Here is a 21,021-nt window from a genome sequence, read left to right on the forward strand (position 1 = left end):
TAGACATTAATGTAAGCATTCAGTCAATCAATGGAATTTATTGGGCACTGGCTATATGCAGAGCACTTTATTAACCCCTTGGGACGGTAGAATACAAAAGAATTAGCAGACTCGTTCGCTGCCCATAACGAGCTTACATTGTAGATGGGAAAAACAGACCTTAATAAGAATAAAGAAGTCATTTATTTTAGATAATTTAAAGATAGGAACCTAAGTGCTGTGGGATTGGAGATAGGGTGAATATCTCAGCATGGCCTAGAGGCAAACAAACCAACAAACAGAAACTCCTCACCATTGGCTTTAAAGCACTTAATCACCTTGCCCCCTCCTACCACACCTCACTATTCCCCTATTACAACCCAGCCAGCACACTTCGGTCCTCTAATGCTAACCTTCTCACTATACCTTGATCTCGTGTGTCTCTCTCTTTCTCACCGCGGACCTCCCGCCCACATCCTACCTCTGGTGTGTAACACCCTCCCTCCTTATATCAGACAGATAATTGCATTCCCCTACCTCAAAACCTTATTTAAGGCCCATCTCTTCCTAGAAGCCTTCTCCGACTAAGCCCTCCTCTCCTCTTCTGGCACTCCCATCTGCACCGCTCATACTTGCTCCTTCATTCATCCTCCCTCCCATCCCCACAGCACACACATATATATCTGCAGGTTATTTATTTGTATTAATGTCTTTCTCCCCCTTCAGACTGTGAGCTCATTGAAGGCTCGTTGAATGTGTTTGTTGTTATATTGTACTCTCCCAAGTGCTTAGTATAGTGCTTTGCACCCAGCTCTCAGTAAGTACTATTGAATGAATGAAGAGCACAGACTTGGGAGTCAGAGGACGTGAGTTCTAATCCCAGATCCACCACTTGTCTGCTGTGTGACCTTGGGCAAGTCACTTCATGTCTCTGGGCATCAGTTACCTCATTTGTAAAATGGGGATTAAGACTGTGAGTCCCATGTAGGACAACCTGTTTACCTTGTTTCTACCCCAGCGCTTAGAACAGTGTTTGGCACATAGTAAGCACTTAACAAATACCATAATTATTATTATCAAATAAATGACACTTAGGTACATAAAGTGCTGTGAGGCTAAGGGAGAGATGAACAGGGTGCAAATTCCTGTGTATTCATTCAATAGTATTTATTGAGCGCTTACTATGTGCAGAGCACTGTACTATGCGCTTGGAATGAACAAGTCGGCAACAGATAGAGACAGTCCCTGCCGTTTGATGGGCTTACAGTCTAATCGGGGGAGACGGACAGACGAGAACAATGGCAATAAATAGAGTCGAGGGGCAGAACATCTCGTAAAAACAATGGCAACTAAATAGAATCAAGGCGATGTACATGTCATTAACAAAATAAATAGGGTAATGAAAATATATACAGTTGAGCGGACGAGTACAGTGCTGAGGGGATGGGAAGGGAGAGGGGGAGGAGCAGAGGGAAATGGGGGGAAAAGAGGGTTAAGCTGCGGAGAGGTGAAGCGGGGGTGGTAGAGGGAGAAGAGGAGCTCAGTCTGGGAAGGCTTCTTGGAGGAGGTGAGTTTTAAGTAGGGTTTTGAAGAGGGGAAGAGAATCAGTTTGGCGGAGGTGAGGAGGGAGGGCGTTCCAGGACCACGGGAGGACGTGGCCCAGGGGTCGACGGCGGGATAGGCAAGACCGAGGGACGGCGTGCGGGGTGGGCGGTAGAAAGAGAGAAGGGAGGAGAGGTGGGAAGGGGCAAGGTGATATAGAGCCTCGAAGCCTAGAGTGAGGAGTTTTTGTTTGGAGCGGAGGTCGATAGGCAACCACTGGAGTTGTTTAAGAAGGGGAGTGACATGCCCAGATCGTTTCTGCGGGAAGATGAGCCGGGCAGCGGAGTGAAGAATAGACTGGAGCGGGGCGAGAGAGGAGGAAGGGAGGTCAGAGAGAAGGCTGACACAGTAGTCTAGCCGGGATATAACGAGAGCCCGTAGCAGTAAGGTAGCCGTTTGGGTGGAGAGGAAAGGGTGGATCTTGGCGATATTGTAAAGGTGAAACCGGCAGGTCTCGGTAACGGATAGGATGTGTGGGGTGAACGAGAGAGACGAGTCAAGGATGATACCGAGATCGCGGGCCCGAGAGACGGGAAGGACGGTTGTGCCATCCACGGTGATAGGGAAGTCTGGGAGAGGACCGGGTTTGGGAGGGAAGATGAGGAGCTCAGTCTTGCTCATATTGAGTTTTAGGTGGCGGGCCGACATCCAGGTGGAGACATCCTGGAGGCAGGAGGAGATGCGAGCCCGAAGGGAGGGGGAGAGGACAGGGGCGGAGATGTAGATCTGCGTGTCATCTGCGTAGAGATGGTAGTCAAAGCCGTGAGAGCGAAAGGGTGACATAGAAGGGAGTGGGAGAAGAGGAAAAGAGGGCGTAGTTGGGGAAGGCTTCTTGAAGGAGATGTGCCTTCAGTAAGGCTTTGCAGGTGGGAGGAAAGTTGCTGCCATGCTTTTGCATGAAATAAATGCACAAAATGCCGAGTGGAATTAGATGACCATCAATCATTCTTGAGTTAACAGATCAAGCACTTTTGGTCCCAGGGCCGCATACAAGATTAGAAAGGGCAAGACTTAAAAGACAGACTGGTTGTGAGAGTTTAACCCTCCTACTTAGACTGCGATTCCTATGGAGGACAGGGAAAGCGTCCAACAGGATTGACTTGTATCTGTCTCAGTGTTTAGAACCGTGCTTGGCACATAGTAAGTGCTTAGTACCATCCAAAAAAAAAAAAAGTGAGGTATCAAGGATCATACCAAGATCACAGGTTTCAGAGAGACAGGTTGCGTGCCAAGTCATGATGGACAGTTCCGACGGCTTTGGTCGGTATTTCTGACATGCTTTCCAGGCACTGGGGTCTGGGATGGGGGCGGTCATCCCGTCTGAGCGACTTGCAGCACCCTGATGACGTGGACACGGAGCAAGGAGGGCACCTCTCTGGAAATCCTGCAGGTAGAAGCCGCCTTTTGGACAGGAAGACGCCTTCCTGTCCTCTCTTCCGAGTCAGGGGCCACCGAGAATCACACAAACAAAATTGCAGTGCACCCAACCCTTCTCCCTGTCTCTCTCATCCTCCGGGATCTGCTTCTTGACTGCTTCTTGTTCCGAGACCCTGGAGGAAGTCTGCAGCACCTGGATGATTCCAAAACAACACCGAGGAAGCCAGGAAACCCATAGCCTGCCTGGCACCAATTTTAAAAGGGCCTGGGTCTCGGGTGCTTTGACCTCCTGGATACCAGCCCACTCTGGTGACTCTCGGTTCTCCCTCATTATAGGAAAACTACCAGGTCTCTTTTTAAAGAGGACACTCCGAAGTACATTCCATATTTAAGACAAAATGGTGATGGCTGACCCTTTTGAGGGAGCAATTAAGCTGGAAGTTTTATGATCTTTTTTCAAATTTCCATCCTAAAGAGCAATTTCCAATAGCAGACACGAGGGTGGTGGGGTTGGAAGCACTGAAACTTTTCTGTCCCTCTGGGAAACCAACCTTCTGTGAGCCTTTTGTAGTCCATCTGAGAAGGCTTATCAGAAATAGGCCAGATGGTGTTTCTGGCGAGTAGCAGATGTTCTTGCAGTCAGAGTTGGGCGGGGAGAAGCTCGTTATTCCTGGCTGGGCTGGCCATCCTCTCTTTTGTCTCCCAACTGCTTACAGCAGGGCCCCTCTTCCCTTGAGCATCTGCAAGGCCTCATAAGTTGTTTTCATGGATTCACTCACACATCCCTCCTCCCCTTGGGGTCTACTTTCCCCAGCCCAGGTGAGCCAGCTCCCCTGCCCATCCAGACTCCTCCAACTGGTGGGTGTTGGTGGCTGCATCCACGTCCTCTCTTGTAGCTCCTGTTGTGATCTGCTACAGTCTGTCTTCTTCCCCCTCCGCTCCACTGAGACAGCACTTCAAATTCGCTGGTCACCGTTCTCCCCCAGTCCACCTTTGATACTGTGGACCACTCCCTCCTCCTGGAAATGCTATCTAATCATGGTCAGCAACCCTGTTCCGGCCTGGTTTGCCTCTTACTAGTCTGCTCGCTCTTTCCTCTCTATCTTCTCTGGCTCCTCCTCCACCCCCAACCCCTAACTCTCTTTCACGTCCCCACTCTTCTCATCTCTGGCTGTGTTTTCAACTCTCATATCTCTGGGGATGATTCTCAAAAGGTCTTCAGTATGCTTGACCTCTTGCTTCCTCCACTGCCTCTCATGTCTCTTTGCCGCCAGGACGTTGCCATGTGGCCATCCGGCTGGCACCTTTAAGTCAATATCTTTAAAATTGAACACGTCATCTTCCCTTTCAAATCCTGTCCACTTTCTGTCCAGAGGCGTCAAGACATATCTGTCTTTGAAGCCTGTATGATTCTTGGTCCCTCACTTTTTTTTGTCTTTTTGGATGGTCTTTTTCAAGCGCTTATTATGTTTCAAGCACTCTTCTAAGAACTGGGGTAGATACAAGTTAATCATGTTGGACCTGGTCCCCATTCCCCGTGGGGCTCACAGTTGAGGGAAGTAGCCTGGTGTAGTGGATAGAGCACAGGCCTGGGAGTCAGAAGGTTATGGGTCCTAATCAAAATTCTGCCACTTGTCTGCTGTGTGGCCTTGGGCAAGTCACTTAACCTCTCTCTTCCTCAGTTACCTCATCTGTAAATTGAGGATTAAGACTGTGAGCCCCATGTGGGACAAGGACTCTGTCCAACCCAATTTGCTTGTATCCATCCCAGCGTTCAGAACAGTGCCCCACCCAGAGTGAGCGCTTAACAAATACCATAATTATTAAGTAGGAGGATTTAACTCTCACATCCGGTCTATCTTGCCCTTTTTTATCTCATTTTGGGCAGGAAATCTCTCTGCTAATTCTGTTGTATGCACTCTTCCAAGCGCTTAGTACACTGTTCTTCACAAAGTAAACACTCATTAAATACGGTTGATTAATTATAGCCACAGCATTTACTGGATCCATCCTTCCTTTTCGATTCACATGAGCACGCTAGTGTAGGCACCCATCCTGAATACTTGTGTCAACCTCCTCACTGGTCATCCTACCTTCAGCTGCTCCCCGCTTCAGTCTAGACTTCACTCTGCTGCTTGGGTCACCTTTCTAAGGTGTCTTTCTGCACATGTTTTTCTACTGGTCAGAAATTTGCAATGGCTACCTATTCATCTTGGAGTCAGGCAGAAACTCTTGGCCACTGGCTTTAAAGTACTCCATCAGTTCCCTCTCTCTTTCCTCTCCACTCTCTCCTTCTACCCCGCCTCAGTTCACATCCTCCACTCGACCTCTTCACTGTGCTTGTTCACTACTGTCTTGTCTCCAACCTATCAAACAGTCTGTTAATGGTATGTATCAGTGCTTACTTTGTGCAGAGCACTGTACTAAGCACCTGGGAAAGTACCATGCAGTAGTACCAAAAGGAACTGTTGGTCCATGGGTAAGGCAGACAACTGCAGATAGAGGAAGTAGTAGAGTATAAAGATAGCTACATCAGTGCTGTGGAGCTGGGGCGAGTATCAGAGCACTTGCTCACATGCTTCTTGCCCCCCTGGATCTTCTTCCCTCTATAACTCTGCTGGACCACAGCTCTCCCCTCTTCAGGGCCCTTCTCAAATCTCATCTCCACCAGAAGGCTTTTCCTGATTTACATTTCTTCTCCCCAGGTTTACATCCTTCCTACTACTTGTGTCGTAACATTTTGGCCCTGCCGTAAGGCATTACAATTTTGTAGGTAGAAATTTTCATACTCTAAGTGAACCCTTCTTCCTTCTGCTGTACACTTTGTTTTAGTCTGTCTGGTCAGTGAGAGCATAAGCTTCTTGTGGACGAGGATGCTATCTCCTATAACGGCTGTACTCCTCAAGTAGTATAGAGGATAATAACAGTGGCATTTGTCAATCGCTTACTATGTGTCAAGCACTGTTTTAAGGGCCGTGCCTATAGCAGGTGCTCACTACGTATGGTTGAATTGGAGATGGGAGGGAGTCCTTTGCAGAAGGAACAGTGTGAGGAGTGGGTTAGAGAGAGAAGAATGAGTTGGGTGGTAGAGTTAGGAGGCTGAAGAATGAAGAGCATGAATAGAGCATGGGCCTGGGAGTCAGAGGACCTGGTTTCTAATCCCTGCTCTGCCGCATGTCTGTGGTGTAACTTCGGATAAGTCACATCACTTCTCTGGACCCTGTAAAATGGGGATTAAGACTGTGAGTCTCATGTGGAACATAGACTATGTCCAACCTGGTTAGCTCATGTCTACTCCAGGACTTAGTGCAGTGCCTGGCACATAGTAAGTGCTTAACAAATACCATTAAAAAACAAAAAAAGTGTAAACTGGGGTAGGGCAGGGTAATTTGCCAAGGCAAAAGAGAGCTGTTGAAAACTCTTGGATCCAAGCAAGGTTAAGCAAGGGGTTTTGTTTAATGGAGGGAGATAATGGTAGCCTATGGAGGTTTTTGAAGGAGGGAAAGTGAGGCGTGATGAGAATTTTAAGTTGATCTGAGTAGCTGAATAGAGGATAGACTGAAGAAGAGAGAGGCTTGAGATGGAGGCCAGAAAATAATAATAATAATAATGTTGGTATTTGTTAAGCGCTTACTATGTGCCGAGCACTGTTCTAAGCGCCGGGGTAGATACAGGGGAATCAGGTTGTCCCACTTGGGGCTCACAGTCTTAATCTCCATTTTACAGATGAGGGAACTGAAAAGAGATCGTGGCATTTATCCGGGGGTGGGGAGGGACCTGATAAGGGCTTGAACCAGGGCTGTGACCACAGGATACAGCAGATGGGGTGGATCCAGTAACTATCAGGCAGGATTTAGAGATTAACTGTAGGTGGGAAGTAAAATTCATCAATCATTCAACCATTGGTATATTTTGAGTGTTTACTGTTCCCAGAGCCGTGTACTGAGCACTTGGGAAAGTACAATCCAACAGAGTTGGCAGACCTGATATCTGCCCTCAAGGGAGCTTAAAAGACAAGGAGGAATCAAAAAAACCCACAGGGTTGCAAGCTTCTGCAAGCTTAGCTCTTGACCAGTTGACTTTAAGGTGCTGAAGTAGTCGGCTACGTGGAGATGCACCGAAGGCAAGAGGAGATGTGATATAACATAGGTGAGAGAGATTGGAGCTGGTGAGGCAGGTTTGGGTATGAGACAAACCCACGCCAGAGTTTTCTGAGAAAAATAGAGTGATAAAGAGTTGCAGACAGAGGTGAGTCCTATGGGACATGGCAACCAAAGTTTGGGGCTGAGGGTGGAGAGCCCATGAGGGAGACTGAGGGCCTCCTCACCCCACCTTTTCTCCGGAGGGCCCAGTGTAGGGACGTGAAGGTCAGAAGGAAAGAACAGAGAGAGGAGTCTCACCTCAGTTGCCCCCCAGCCCTGCTACGACAAATATAGATCTGGGTAGGAACCCGTCCTGGACACAGATGCTTCACACATTCATCCCAGATTCCTTTCTCTAGACAGGATCCAGCCCACGGCCATAAGTGTGGAACACCCCTCTTCCCCCTCCCCTTCCACCCCGTTCCCTGCCCCTGGACCCTCCCTAATCAGATGATAAAATTGCATTAAATCCTCTTCACCCTAAATTCTCGCTCTGATAGGTGTGGTTGGGACCATCGTTCTCCGGTTAGGTGGTATTTTTGCCAGTTTAGGATTTAAAAAAAAGTCCGAGGTTCTCTGACACATTGTCAGTAACAGTCTGTAGAGAATTAATGGTACTTTCCCTGTTTTGTCTGTTGGTACATCAGTCGGTCCATCAGTCGTGTTTATTAAGCACTCACTGTGTGCAGAGCATTGAACTAAGCACTTGGGAGAGTACCCTATAACAGAGTTTGTAGACTTGCATTCAGTCATATTTATTGAGTGCTTACTTTGTGCAGACCACTGTACAAAGTGCTTGACATGTTCCTTGCCCACGAGGAAACTCGATGTGGGCAGGGAACATGTCAGCTAATTCTGTGGTATTGTACTCTCCCAAGCACTTAGTAGAGTGCTCTGCCCAGAACAAGCATTCAGTAACGTGATTGATTTAAAAAAAAAAAGTCGGCAGACGTGTTCCCTGCCCACAACAATTTATCACTGCATTGCTGTCTCTGTTCCAGTATTCCCATTTGCTTTGCTGGTCACTGAGCTCCAGCCAGACTAGGGGCTGCTGCTAATGGGGCGGGAACAAGCAGAGACCAACAGAGGAAAGGTGGGCAGGACAAAAGGTGACACCTGCTTCCCCTCTGTATGGGATTTTTAATACCTCTTTTACTACTGCTATTAATGATGATGGCATATAAGTGCTTGTTCTGTGCCAAGAACTGGACTAAGCGCTGCAGGAGCTACAAGACAGCCAGTCAGGTAGGAAACATTCCCTCTCCCATGTAGGGCTCACCGTCCTAAAAGGGGAAGAAGAACGGGTATTGAATCCCCATTTTACAGATGAGGAAACTGAGGCACAGATAAGTTATTTGTCCAAGGTCCCACAGCAGACAAATGGGGTAGCTGGGATTAGAACCCAGGTCCTCTGACTCCCAAGCTCATGCTCTTTCCATTAGATCATGCTGCTTTTTGATTGAAAACCTGGCTGGGAGAAAGGGTTGGGGAGAAATCAGATTGGGGGACAGTGTTCACTATGTGCGGAGAAAGCACTGTACCAAGCACTGGGAGCAAATTCACAGGTGGCTCACAACCTCAAAATGAGTCATTTGTCAGAACTCTGGCAATCAGGCATGGGCCAAATCCTTTCAGAGCCAGCTATCCGAGGGTCACCTTCAGACATCCAAGGTCAGACTTGGCACGGGTGCCAAGAGGGAGGTGGGAGAACGAAACTGGACTTCCAGAGCCACTTGGAGCTCTTCAGGTGGTTCCATGATAATGATGGTATTAAGAGTTCACTACGTACCGAGCCCTGGGACAGATCCCAGGTGATCAGATTGGGCGAGGCACTCCCTCCCACACTAAAGTCACGACCCAAGAGGTTTGGAGAATAGATATCTTAGCCCTATATTATAGATAATAATAATAATAATAATGTTGGTATTTGTTAAGCGCTTACTATGTGCCGAGCACTGTTCTAAGCGCTGGGGTAGACATAGGGGAATCAGGTTGTCCCACGTGGGGCTCACAGTCTTAATCCCCATTTTACAGATGAGGGAACTGAGGCACAGAGAAGTTAAGTGACTTGCCCACAGTCACACAGCCGACAAGTGGCAGAGCTGGGATTCGAACTCATGAGCCCTGACTCCAAAGCCCGTGCTCTTTCCACTGAGCCACGCTGCTTCTCATTACTATCCCATCTATAGATGGGATAGTAATAGTAACAGCGTTTATTAAGCTGACGTGAGTGTAAAGCATTGGGACAAAATATGTAGCTGACCTCCAAAGAATAAAGTTGGAGGAGAGGCAGTGTGACCTAATGGAAATAGCACGGGCCTGGGAGTAAGAGGACCTGGGTTCTAATCCTGGCTGTGCCATTTACTTGCTCTGTGACCTTGAACAAGCCACTTCACTTCTCTGGGCCTCCGTTTTATCAACTGTAAATTGGGGAGTCCTAGTTTAGTGTCTGACCTGATTTATTTGTATGTATCCCAACAGTACTTGGTGTATATTAAGCACTTAATAAATGCCATAAAAAAAAGAAAGAATTGGACACAGTCCCTGTCCCTCAAGGGGCTCCGAACATTCTAAAGTTAGGAAGGAGAGGGGGCAGATGGGATTTGGCAACTCGGTGGGAGCTGGACTTCTCTTCTCCCAGGCTGCAGTCCTCGGTGATCCAGTGGAGAAAGGTACCAGTCCAGAGAGTCTGAATAACTTGCTTGAGGTCACACAGCAGCCTGCTGGCAGAGCTGGGAGTAGAACATGCATCTCTTGACTCCCCGCCTGTGCAGTTTCTATTAGGCCAGGCTGCCTTGCCACTGGTTTAATTATTGTTATTACTGCCCCAGTCAGACTCGATTTGGGCTAGTGGATGGGGTTCATTGAGCTGAATTCTCCAGGAAAGATGAGAAGCCATGACTGGCACTCCTCCTGGCCTAGAAAGCTTTGGGCCCCCAAAGAGTTTTTCAGCTGTTACTTAAACAGCCTGCTTCCTTGTTATTTATTTTATTTTATTTTTTATTTTTCAACATTTGTAAAGTGTAGGCACTATTCAAAGTGCTGGGGTAGATATAAACTAATTCAGTTGGATACAGTCCATGCGCCATGCAGGACTCACACACTTAGTCTCCATTTTACAGATGAGGTCACAGAGGCCTAAAGATGTGAATTGACTTGCCCAAGGTCACCCAGCAGACAAGTGGCAAAGCAGGGATGAGAACCCAGATCTCTCTGGCTCCCAGGCTTGTGCTCTATCCTTTAGGCCATGCTGTTTTCTCTGGTCCTTCCTAACTTATATACTTATCATGTGACTTTATAAAGCATTTCTGAATGAGCCTCCCCCACGCATCACCCACAGAGCATCTTACCACCCAAGCAGCCATAAAAGCTCCAAGAAAGATGGTGCTGCCTTTCCCAATCAATCAATCAATCAATCACTCAATGATATTTATTGAGCACTTGCAGTGTGCAGAGCACTGTGCTGTGCACTTGGGAGAGTGCGATTTAGCAGAGTTATATTGTATATTGTTATATTCCCGATCTTGGGAAACTCTGGTACCAGGAGAGCAACCTTTCTCCCGATTTCTGCCTGTCAGGCCTTACTGCCTTCTGCAGCATCTCCTAGTGATCTACTGCTGGGTCACTCAGAGAGTGAGACATCTGCCCTCCAGGACTGCATTTGCCCCTCCTATCACCTTCTCTTAGAGTAGCTGCCGGGGTAACGATCACCTGTTGATAGGGTAGTCGCCTGGGTGGCTGTCACCTGTTGGAGTAACTGCCTGGGTAGCGACCACCTTTTCATAAAGCAGCCGCCTGGGTTAATGCACCAACCACCTGGGGCCCAGAGGAGCTCAAGCATAGCTTCCATGTCGGTGAGCTGGCTGGATTGTGGCTTGCCTGGTTCTACCATCTAGTGTTGAGTATGGTTCCCGGATGATGCTGATGAAGTCTCTAGACTCTAAGCTCACTGTGGGCAGGGAACGTATCTACCAGCTCGTGCTTTCTCCCAAGCACGTAGTGCAGTGCTTTGCCCACAGTAAGCACTCAATAAATCCAGTTGGTTGATTGACTGATTGAAGCCTCCCCCAAAACTGGCTGTAAAGTGTGTAGTAGGTCCCCCATATAAATAGAAAGGCAGGGCCTTTTAGGCGGGACCCCCAAGTAAGACAGGGTCTGTGTCCAACCTGCTTATCTCCTGTCGACCACGGCACTTAGCACAGTGTTTGGCACAGAGTAAGGATGTAACAGATGCTACAATATCACATTATCCCAGTAGCCTCATATTCCTTCAGCTTAGCGTGGTGGTCAATTGGTTGTATTTATTGAGAGCTTATTGTGTGCAAGACACTGTAATAAGCACGTGGGAGAGTAAAGCCCAAGATGTGGTTGATGTGGTGCTGTCCACAAACTCTATCTTGCAGTTTTCCATTAACTCCGCTGGCCTTTTTGAAACTCGTTTTTTCAATCTCTGTATGTGTGTCTGTTCATTTCTATGATGTCTCAGACTCTGGAAAAAGCATTTACTGTAGTAAGCATATGTCAATAATAGTAATAACAATGGTATTTGTTAAGGCATCAAGATGCGTCAAGAATGGTTTTTAGCACCAGGGTAGATCCAAGTTATTCAGTTGGCAAGGTAGGGAGAGAGACAGATCTAGCTCAAAAGAAACTCCAGATCTCCAATTAGGCCTAAATACAAGCCTTTGCGCCTGCCATATTAAAAATGAGATTGTTGCAGGTTTGCGTCTCCTGTTGGAGACAGGCCCGGGGCTACCTGAGCCAAGATTACAATGTGTGCCTGAAATCAGAAATGCAATCAAAAGAGACATTTTGCCCATTGGAGTATTATGGAGGCATAGGGTATCTAGCCAGAGAAATCATGGCTTGCATGCCCGATCTTCAACTCGCAGTGGTCCTGCCCCTGAAATGTCGTACTGTGAGGTACTTAAGCCTCGCTCCCCGTAAAGAATCCTCCATTGAAGAATCGGGAGGCGGTGTGGCCTAGCGGGTAGAATCCGGGCCTGGGACGCAGAGGATCAGGGGTCTAATCCTGGCTCTGCCACTTGCCTGCTGTGTAACCTTGGGCAAATCACTTCATTTCTCTATGCCTCAGTTTTCTCATCTATAAAGTGGAGATTCAGTACCTGGTCTTCCTCCCACTTAAATTGTGAGCCCCATGGGGCACGAGCTGTATCCAGCCTGGTTGTCTTGTATCTATGCCAGTGCTTGACACACAGTAAGCTCTTAACGAGTACCATAATTATTATTCCTTGACTCAACGTGCTATGTTACCACCTAAGGATGAAGTGTGACTTTGTTTTTGCCTAATATTATGATTATTATTAATAATCATCTTTATTGAGGGCTTACTGTGTGCAAAGCACTGTACTCAGCACTTGGGAGAGTACAGTACATCAGATCCATTCCCTTCCCTCAACAAGCTCACAGTCTAAAGCAGGAGACAGACATTAATATAAATAAAAAAATATCTGGGGGAAGGGGAGGGAAGATGAATGAAGGAGCAAGTTGAGTGGCGCAGAAGGGAGTAGGAGAAGAGGAGAGGAGGGCTCAGCCAGGGAAGGCTTCCTGGAGGAGATGTGCCTGCAGTAAGGCTGTAAAATGGGGGGAGAGCGATTATCTGCATGATATGAGGAGGGAGAGGTAGGATGTGAGCGAGAGGTCGGCGGCAAGATTATCGAGATTGAGGTACAGTGAGAAGGTTAGCACCAGAGGAACGAAGTGTATGGGCTAGGTTGTACTAGGAGAGCAGTGAGGTGAGGTAAAAAGGGGCAAGATGTGTGAGTGCTTTAAAGACAATGATGAGGAGTTTTTGTGGTGGTGGTGGATGTGCAACCACTGGAGTTTCTTGAGGATTGGGGAAATATGGTCTGAACATTTTCAAAGGAAAATGATTTCGGGCAGCAGAATGGAGTATGGACTGGAGTGGAAAGAGGAAGCAGGAAGGTCAGCAAGGAGGCTGATACAATCATCAAGATGGGCTAAGATAAGTGTTTGCATTAATATAGCAGTTTGGATGGAGAGGAAGGGGTGGATTTTGGCGATGTTGTCAAGGTAGAACTGACAGAATTTAGTGATGGCTTGAATATGTGGGGGGAAAGAGAGAGAGAAGTCAAGGATAATACCAAGGTTACAGGCTTGTGTAACAGGAAGGATGGTGGTGTTATCAAGAGTGATGGGAAAGTGAGGAGGAGCACAGGGTCTGGGTGGGAAGATAAGAATTTCAATTTTAGCCATAGGTTTGAGGTGATGGGAGGACATCCAAGTAGAGATGCCTTGAGGGCAGGAGGAAATGCCAGCCTGCAGAGAGGGAGAGAGATTAGGGCTGGAGATAAAGATTTAGTTGTTTTCCATGTAGAGGTGATAGTTATCCTGACTCTCTCACTTGTCAGCTGTGTGACTGTGGGCAAGTCACTTAACTTCTCTGTGCCTCAGTTCTCTCATTTGTAAAATGGGGATTAAGACTGTGAGCCTCATGTGGGACAACCTGATTACCCAGTATCTACCCCAGCGCTTAGAACAGTGCTCTGCGCATAGTAAGTGCTTAACAAATACCAACATTATTATTATTATTGAAGCCATGTGAGTGAATTAGTTTTCTTAGGGAGTGAATGTAGATGGAGAAAAGAAGGGGACCCAGAACTGAACTTTGAGGGACCCCCACAGTCAGGGGATGACAGGCAGAGGAGGAGCCCGCAAATGAGACTGAATGAGTAGCCAGAGAGAGAGGAGGAGAATCAGGAGAGGACGGAGTTACTGAAGCTGAGGTTGAATAATGTTTTTAGGAGAAGGGAGTGGTTGACAGGGTCGAAGGCAGGTGAGAGGCCAAAGAGGATTAGGATGGAGGAGAGACTGTTGGATTTGGCAAGAAGAAGGCCATTGGTGACCTTTGAGAGGGTGGTTTCTGTGGAGTGATGGGGACAGAAGTCAGATTGGAGGGGTCAAGGAGAGAATTGGAGGAGAGGAACTTGAGGCAGCGGGTGTAAAACAGCTTGCTCAAGGACTTTGGAGAGGAATGGAAGGAGGAAGATGGGGCGATAGCTGGAAGGAGCCATGGGGTCAAGGGAGGATTTTTGAGCATTTGGGTATGTTTAAAAGCAGAGGGGAAGAAGCCATTGGAGAGTGAACAGTTGAAGATAGCAGTTAGGGAGGGAAGAAAGGGAGCTGGTGTTTTGATGAAGTGCAAAGGAATGGGGTCAGCTGCACAGGTGGAGGGGGTGGATTTTGAGAGAAGGCAGGAGTTTTCCTCTAGAGATAGTGCTGGGAAAGGTGGGAGAGTCGAAAAAGGGGCAGGAGAGGGTAGGTCAGGGCCTGGAGAGTGGCAGGGGAGATTTTCAGGAGATCACACCTGATAATGTCAATTTTGTTGATGAAATAGATGGCCAGGTCATTGGGAGCAAGGGATGGGGAAGACGGGGGGCCAGGGGGCCGGAGAAGGGAGTTAAATATCTGGAAGAATGGGCATGGGAGTCGATAAGTGTGGAGAAATGGTTTTGGCGGGCAGAGGAGAGGGCAGAGTTAGGCATGCAAGGATAAACTTGTAATGGACAAAATCGGTCTGATGTCTAGATTTCCACCAGCAGTGCTAGGTGGTTTTTGCACAGGAGCAAAGGAGATGGTCTCTAGGGGTGATCCAGGGCTGAGGATTAGTGGTACGAGATCAACAAAGGGATAGGGAAGCGAATTAGTTGTTCAGTAGAGAAGGTGGTGTTGAGAGCATCATATTGGTCATCGAGGAAGAGAAGTTTGGGTATCGAGGCTATGGGGGGCATGATGATTTGAAAAAATTGGGTGGAGTTAAAAGATCTTGGGTGTCTGGGGGAACAGTACAGATTTGTGGGGAGGACGTGCGTGAGAAAGAAGGGAGGTGAGGAGACTGTGGTCAAATAGAGGGATTTCAGAGTTGGTGAGGGTAGAGATTGTGCAGTGATTAGAGATGATGTGATGGAGATAGGAGGTCAGTGGTGTTGAGGAGTGATGGAAGGTGGACAGCGAAAGGGTCATCAGGAATATCTACGTGGATATTGAAATCCCCAAGGATCGATGTAGGCAAGGAGAAAGAAGAAATGCGAGAAAGGGATCAAAATAGTTAAAAGAAGTTGGAGGTGGGACCTGGGGATCTGTAGAGGACCGTTATTAGAATCTGGAGTAGGTGGTAGAGGTGGTTGATATGGGCTTTGAAGGAAGGGAAAGAAAGGGATGGGAGAGGTGGAATGGTGCAAAAGCGGCACTGGAGAGTGAGAAGGAAGCCAACAGCTCTTCCTTTCCCAGTGAATCTGGGGGAGTGGGAAAAGATGAAGCCCCCTCTGGAGAGAGCAGCAGGGGCGACTGTGTCACCTGGGGAGAGCCAGGTTTCAATGATGGTGAAGAGGAGGAGTGACCGGGGCAGGAACAGGTCAATAGGAAAACCTCCCCATGATGGAGCGGGTGTTCTACAGGTCGCGTTTGGCTGAGGATGTGGGGAAGGTACATGGAGTAGGGATGGGGTGAAGGGTAGGAAGGGGTTGAATGGGGATGAGCTGATGGGGACCAGTGCGTGGAGAGTGGGATATGAAGGACAGGGGAGGGGTAGGGAAGGGTTGGATGGGAATGCAGCGAGGAGGTCTAGCCTAAGGGGAAGGGAATGAAGAGGGGGTGCTGGGGATAGGGGACAGAGTAGGGGAGACCAGATGGAAGGGAATGAAGGCACACTGTAGGGTTAGGGTGGAAGAGAGAGAAAGTCCTGAGCTGCATCAGCCTATCTGACGTGTGATTTCATTCATCTTGGGCCTCTAAGCCCTGTCGTCCAGTGCTCTGCACACATTAAGCACTCAGTAAATACCACCAATGGACTGAATTTTCAAAATGCCAAATCCTTCAGTGGCTCAGCCGGCCCTTCGGTCGGTGGGTAACATTCCCCCTCGGAAAGAGCCCTCGATCCTGGCACCGTCCTGCTTGAACCTGCTTTGGGTGCTCCCCCTCCCCCCGAGGACCCCAGATGTAGGTTTCTTACTTGGCACCTCCATTGCTCCTCCCATTTGGTTTAGTTAAATGAGGTCAATTGGCCTGGCTGTTGATAGACCTAACTGATCCCTGCCCTACAGGAGCTGGCAATCCCATGGGGGAAGACGGACAATAATACACTCCTCCACCACTCCCCAAGGAATGAGGGTTTAAAAAAAAACAGGCCTGGGGTGGTTTGGGGTTGTAACTCTAATAATGACGATGCTGTTTATTAAGCACTTGCCCTATGCCAAACACCAACCAGGGCTTAGGCAGATAATATGCCACTCAGACTGGAGACAGCCCCCATCCTAGTGGGGCTCACAGTCCAAGAAGTAGGGAGAGCAGGGTATCAATCAGTCAATCATTAGTACTTACTGAGTGCTTACTGTACCATACAGAGCACTGTACTAAGTATTTAGGAGAGCGCAGTAATGGCAATAATTAGTAATTATGATACCTGTTAAGCCCTTATGATGTGTCAGGCATTTTTCTAAGAACTGGGGTCGATGCATGATAATCAGGGTGGACACAGTCCCTGTTCCACAGTGGGCTCAGCAGTAGGAGGGAGTAAGGTTGAATCCCCATTTTCCAGATGAGATAACTGAGGCACAGAGAACTCAGGCCTGTGCTCTTTCTACTGGGCCATACTGCTTCTCAGGATAACAGAGTTGGTAGGTGTTCTCTGTTCACAAAGAGGTTGTGGTCTATGGTTGAGGGAACAGGCCCAAGAGAGAGCAAGAGATTTTTTGCACAAGATCACGGAGCAAGCCAGTGGCAGAGCTGATGTTGGAACCCAGATCTCCTTACTGCAAGTCTTGAGCTCCTGTCTCCAGAAGAGAGAGACCGGTGACAGGAAGGGGTAAGGGGGCTTGTGCAAATTTGGGTTTTGCCATAGGTTTTGCCCAGCACCAATTTAGCCCTGACCAAGCTGTTTCTTTTCATTTCTCCTGAGGGGAATCAGAAAGAGCAAATGATACTAGATGCAGTAAGAGAGCAGCCTTGAGCCATAGGTTGCACAGCCCTCAAAAGGGAAGGTGTGCAACCTCCTGTCTCTCCTCACTTCAGTCTCTACTTCACTCCGCTGCCCGGATTGTCTTTCTACAGAAGCACTCTGGGCCTGTCACCCACCGCCCCCCCCCCAACCCCCCCAAAATCTCCAGTGGTTGCCTATCCACTTTTGCATCAAGCAGAAACTTGAAACTTCTGGGCTGTAGAAGCTGGCGGAGAGCTTTGAAGCCAATAGTGAAGAGTTTCTGCCCAGAAACTTCTACAGCCCAGCCCACACACTCTGCTCCTCTGCCGCTCACCTACTCACTGGGCTTCGTTCTCGCCTGTCCCACCGTTGACCCCTGGCCCATGTCCTACCTCTGGCCTGGAATGCCCTCCCTACTCACATCCGCCAAACTAGCTTACTTCCCTCCTTCAAAGCCCTACTGAGAGCTCACCTCCTCCAGGAAGCCTTCCCAGACTAAGCCCCCCTTTTCCTCTGCTGCTCCTCGTCTCCCCATCGCCCCGACTAGCTCCCTTTGCTCTACTCCCCCCCAACCCCACAGCACTTGTATGTGTGTGTATATATATATATATGTGGGGAAGCAGCGTGGCTCAGTGGAAAGAGCATGGGCTTGGGAGTCAGAGGTCATGGGTTCGAATCCTGGCTTTGCCACTTGTCAGCTGTGTGACTATGGGCAAGTCACTAAACTTCTCTGTGCCTCAGTCACCTCATCTGTAAAATAGGGATGAAGACTGAGCCTCACATGGGACAATCTGATTACCCTGTATCTCCCCCAGCACTTAGAACAGTGTTCTGCACATAGTAAGTGCTTAACAAATACCAACATTTGAGAAGCAGCGTGGCTCAGTGGAAAGAGCGCGGGCTTGGGTGTCAGAGGTCATGGGTTTGATTCCCGGCTCTGCCACTTGTCAGCTGTGTGACTGTGGGCAAGTCACTCAACTTCTCTGTGCTTCAGTTACCTCATCTGTAAAATGGGGATTAAAACTGTGAGCCTCATGTGGGACAACCTGATTACCCGCTATCTCCCCCAGCACTTAGAACAGTGCTCTGCAGGTAGTAAGCGCTTAACAAATACCAACATTATTATTATATGTACATATTTATTATTTTGTTTATTTTATTAAAGATGTGTATATATCTGTAATTCTTCTTATTTTGATGCTGTTGATGCCTTTCTACTTGTTTTGTTGTCGAATTGTATTTTCCAAGCACTTAATACAGTGCTCAGCACACAGTAAGTGCTCAATAAATACGATTGAATGAATGAATGAACCCAGTCCACCAGTTAACTCGTCAGCAAGTTCTCTCCAGTAGGAACGTGGCTAGGAGAGCGGAGCTTGTGCTACGGAGAAGCTTCCAAACATGGTAGAAGAGGAAGCTTATTAAAGGCCTGTGGAGTTTCAAGGAAGTCAGGCAAACACAAACAGCAGTAGCTTAAGGCTTTTTTTGTCTGAATTGTGCCATATTATTTGGAGTAGAATGGCTTTGTTGTTCTTTTGTATTGTGGTCTCTCAGGTGCTTAGTACAGTGCTCTGCACACAGTAAGTGCTCAATAAATGCCATTGATGGATTGACTTTGGAAAAGTGTTCAGTGGCTTAATGATTACTCTGGATATAGCAATCAACCATCGCTATTCATTATTTTTTAAATTGGCTTTTAAGCACTTGCTATATGCCAGACACTGTACTGAGCTCTAGGCTAGATACAAGCTAATCACCCCGGCTCTGCCACTTGTCAGCTGTGTGACTTTGGGCAAGTCACTTCACTTCTCGGTGCCTCAGTTACCTCATCTGTAAAATGGGGATTAAGACTGTGAGCCCCACGTGGGACAAACTGATTCCCTTGTGTCTACCCCAGGGCTTAGAACAGTGCTCGGCACATGGAGAAGCAGCGTGGCTCAGTGGAAAGAGCATGGGCTTTGGAGTCAGGGCTCATGAGTTCGAATCCCAGCTCTGCCACTTGTCGGCTGTGTGACTGTGGGCAAGTCACTTAACTTCTCTGTGCCTCAGTTCCCTCATCTGTAAAATGGGGATTAAGACTGTAAGCCCCACGAGGGACAACCTGATTCCCCTATGTCTACCCCAGCGCTTAGAACAGTGCTCGGCACATAGTAAGCGCTTAACAAATACCAACATTATTATTATTATTATCACATAGTAAGCGCTTAACAAATACCAACATCATTATTATTATTAGATTGGACACAGTCCTTGTCCCACACGGGCCTTAATCCCCATTTTACAGATGTGGTAACTAAGGCACAGAAAAATGAAGTGACTTGCCCAGGGTCACACAGCAGAAAAACAGAGCCAGGGATGGAACCCAGCTCCTCCAACTCCCAGACTTGTGCTCTTTCCACTAGGCCACGCAGCCTGTTTTTGTTCATTAAGATGGTTTTGAATTGTCTGAAGCTTGAAAATGCTAGGATTGAAGAGCCTGGGGCACTGAGGGGAGATTTGAATATGGTATCCCTTGGGCCCTTGGCATGTAGTAACAACCAACTGAATTGGGCTTCTCTCAGGTGTGGGGAGGGAGACATTCTGCAATTTGGTATTTGGGTGACTGTCTTCTCTCTCTATTGAGGTGTCACTTTCCCGAGCTGCAACATCCTAATCGTGAAAGTCGGGGCTGGTGATTTCACCTCCAGAGGGTGGAGTGACATAGACATTGGAAGGATAACGGCAGGGAAAATGATGATTTGGACAGTGGAGTTTTGGACATTTACACTGGAGCTCTGAGTCCAACCAATATTCCCTGTCCAACTACCAAGCTTTCATGGAAGTTTCTGTCTGCTTGTTTTAGCTCCATTGAAATATGCTGTTGCTTGGAGTGAAGGTCAACATGACCTGATCAGGGGAGTAGCCTTGTAGGGAAATGGCATTGGAAAACTATTTTAAGGTGTATAGTTTTTGGCTACCAGTGACATCTAATAGATTTCCCCCTCCCCATCTCCTAATAGCCCATGTTTCCAGATGGGATTTATTTATGTGCCTGCTTATAAGTTACCAAAGCTCTTGCATTTTGCATGTAAGTCTGATCCCTTCCTGATATTGAACTCAACTCCTCGTCTTCCCTCCCAAACCCTGTCCTCCCCCTGCCTTTCTCATCACTGTAAATGCCACCACCATCTTCCCTATCTCAAAAGCTCATAACTCTGGCATTATCCTCAACTCATCTCTTTCACTCAACTCACGTATTCAGTGTCACCAAATCCTGTCACCCAAATCCTGTCACCTCTGCCTTCACAAAATCACTAAAATCCATCCATTGTTATCCATCCAATCTGCTACTATAATAATAATAATAATGTTGATATTTGTTAAGCTCTTACTATGTACAGAGCACTGTTCTAAGCGCTGGGGTAGACACAGGGGAATCAGGTTGTCTCGCTTGTAGCTCACAGTCTTAATGCCCATTTTACAGATGAGGTAACTGAGTCACAGAGAAGTTAATTGACTTGCTGACAGTCACACAGCTGACAAGTGGCAGAGTCGGGATTCGAACCCATGACCTCTGACTCTGAAGCCCGTGCTCTTTCCACTGAGCCACGCTGCTACTATGTTGATCCAAGTACTTACCTTATCCCGCCTTGACTACTGCATCAGCTTTCTTGATGACCTCTCTGCCTCCTGTCTCTCCCCACTCCAGTCCATACTTCACTCTGCTGCCCAGATCATTTTTCTACAAAATCATTCAGCCCCCGCCTCCCCGTTCCTCAAGAACCTCCAGGGATTACCCTTCCACGTCAGCAACAAACAAACTCCTTACCATAAGTTTCAAAGCACTCATTCAGCGTGCCCCCCTCCTATCTTACCTGGCTGATTTCCTACTACAATCCAGCCCTCACACTGAGCTCCTCGAATGCCAACCTACTCACTGTTCCTCGATCTCACCTGTCTTGCCGCCGACCCCTCATCCACTCC

The 21,021-nt window shown here is 47.9% G+C and overlaps 1 protein-coding gene across 7 annotated transcripts in view; it reads left to right on the forward strand.

Moving 5' to 3' along the window:
* The window catches only part of SUSD6 (sushi domain containing 6), a 133,449-nt gene that overhangs the window by 27,952 nt on the left and 84,476 nt on the right, over positions 1-21,021 (forward strand). The window lies entirely within an intron of this gene.

Source organism: Ornithorhynchus anatinus, chromosome 1 (genome assembly GCF_004115215.2).
Source record: "Ornithorhynchus anatinus isolate Pmale09 chromosome 1, mOrnAna1.pri.v4, whole genome shotgun sequence".
In the NCBI taxonomy this organism is placed as follows: domain Eukaryota; kingdom Metazoa; phylum Chordata; class Mammalia; order Monotremata; family Ornithorhynchidae; genus Ornithorhynchus; species Ornithorhynchus anatinus.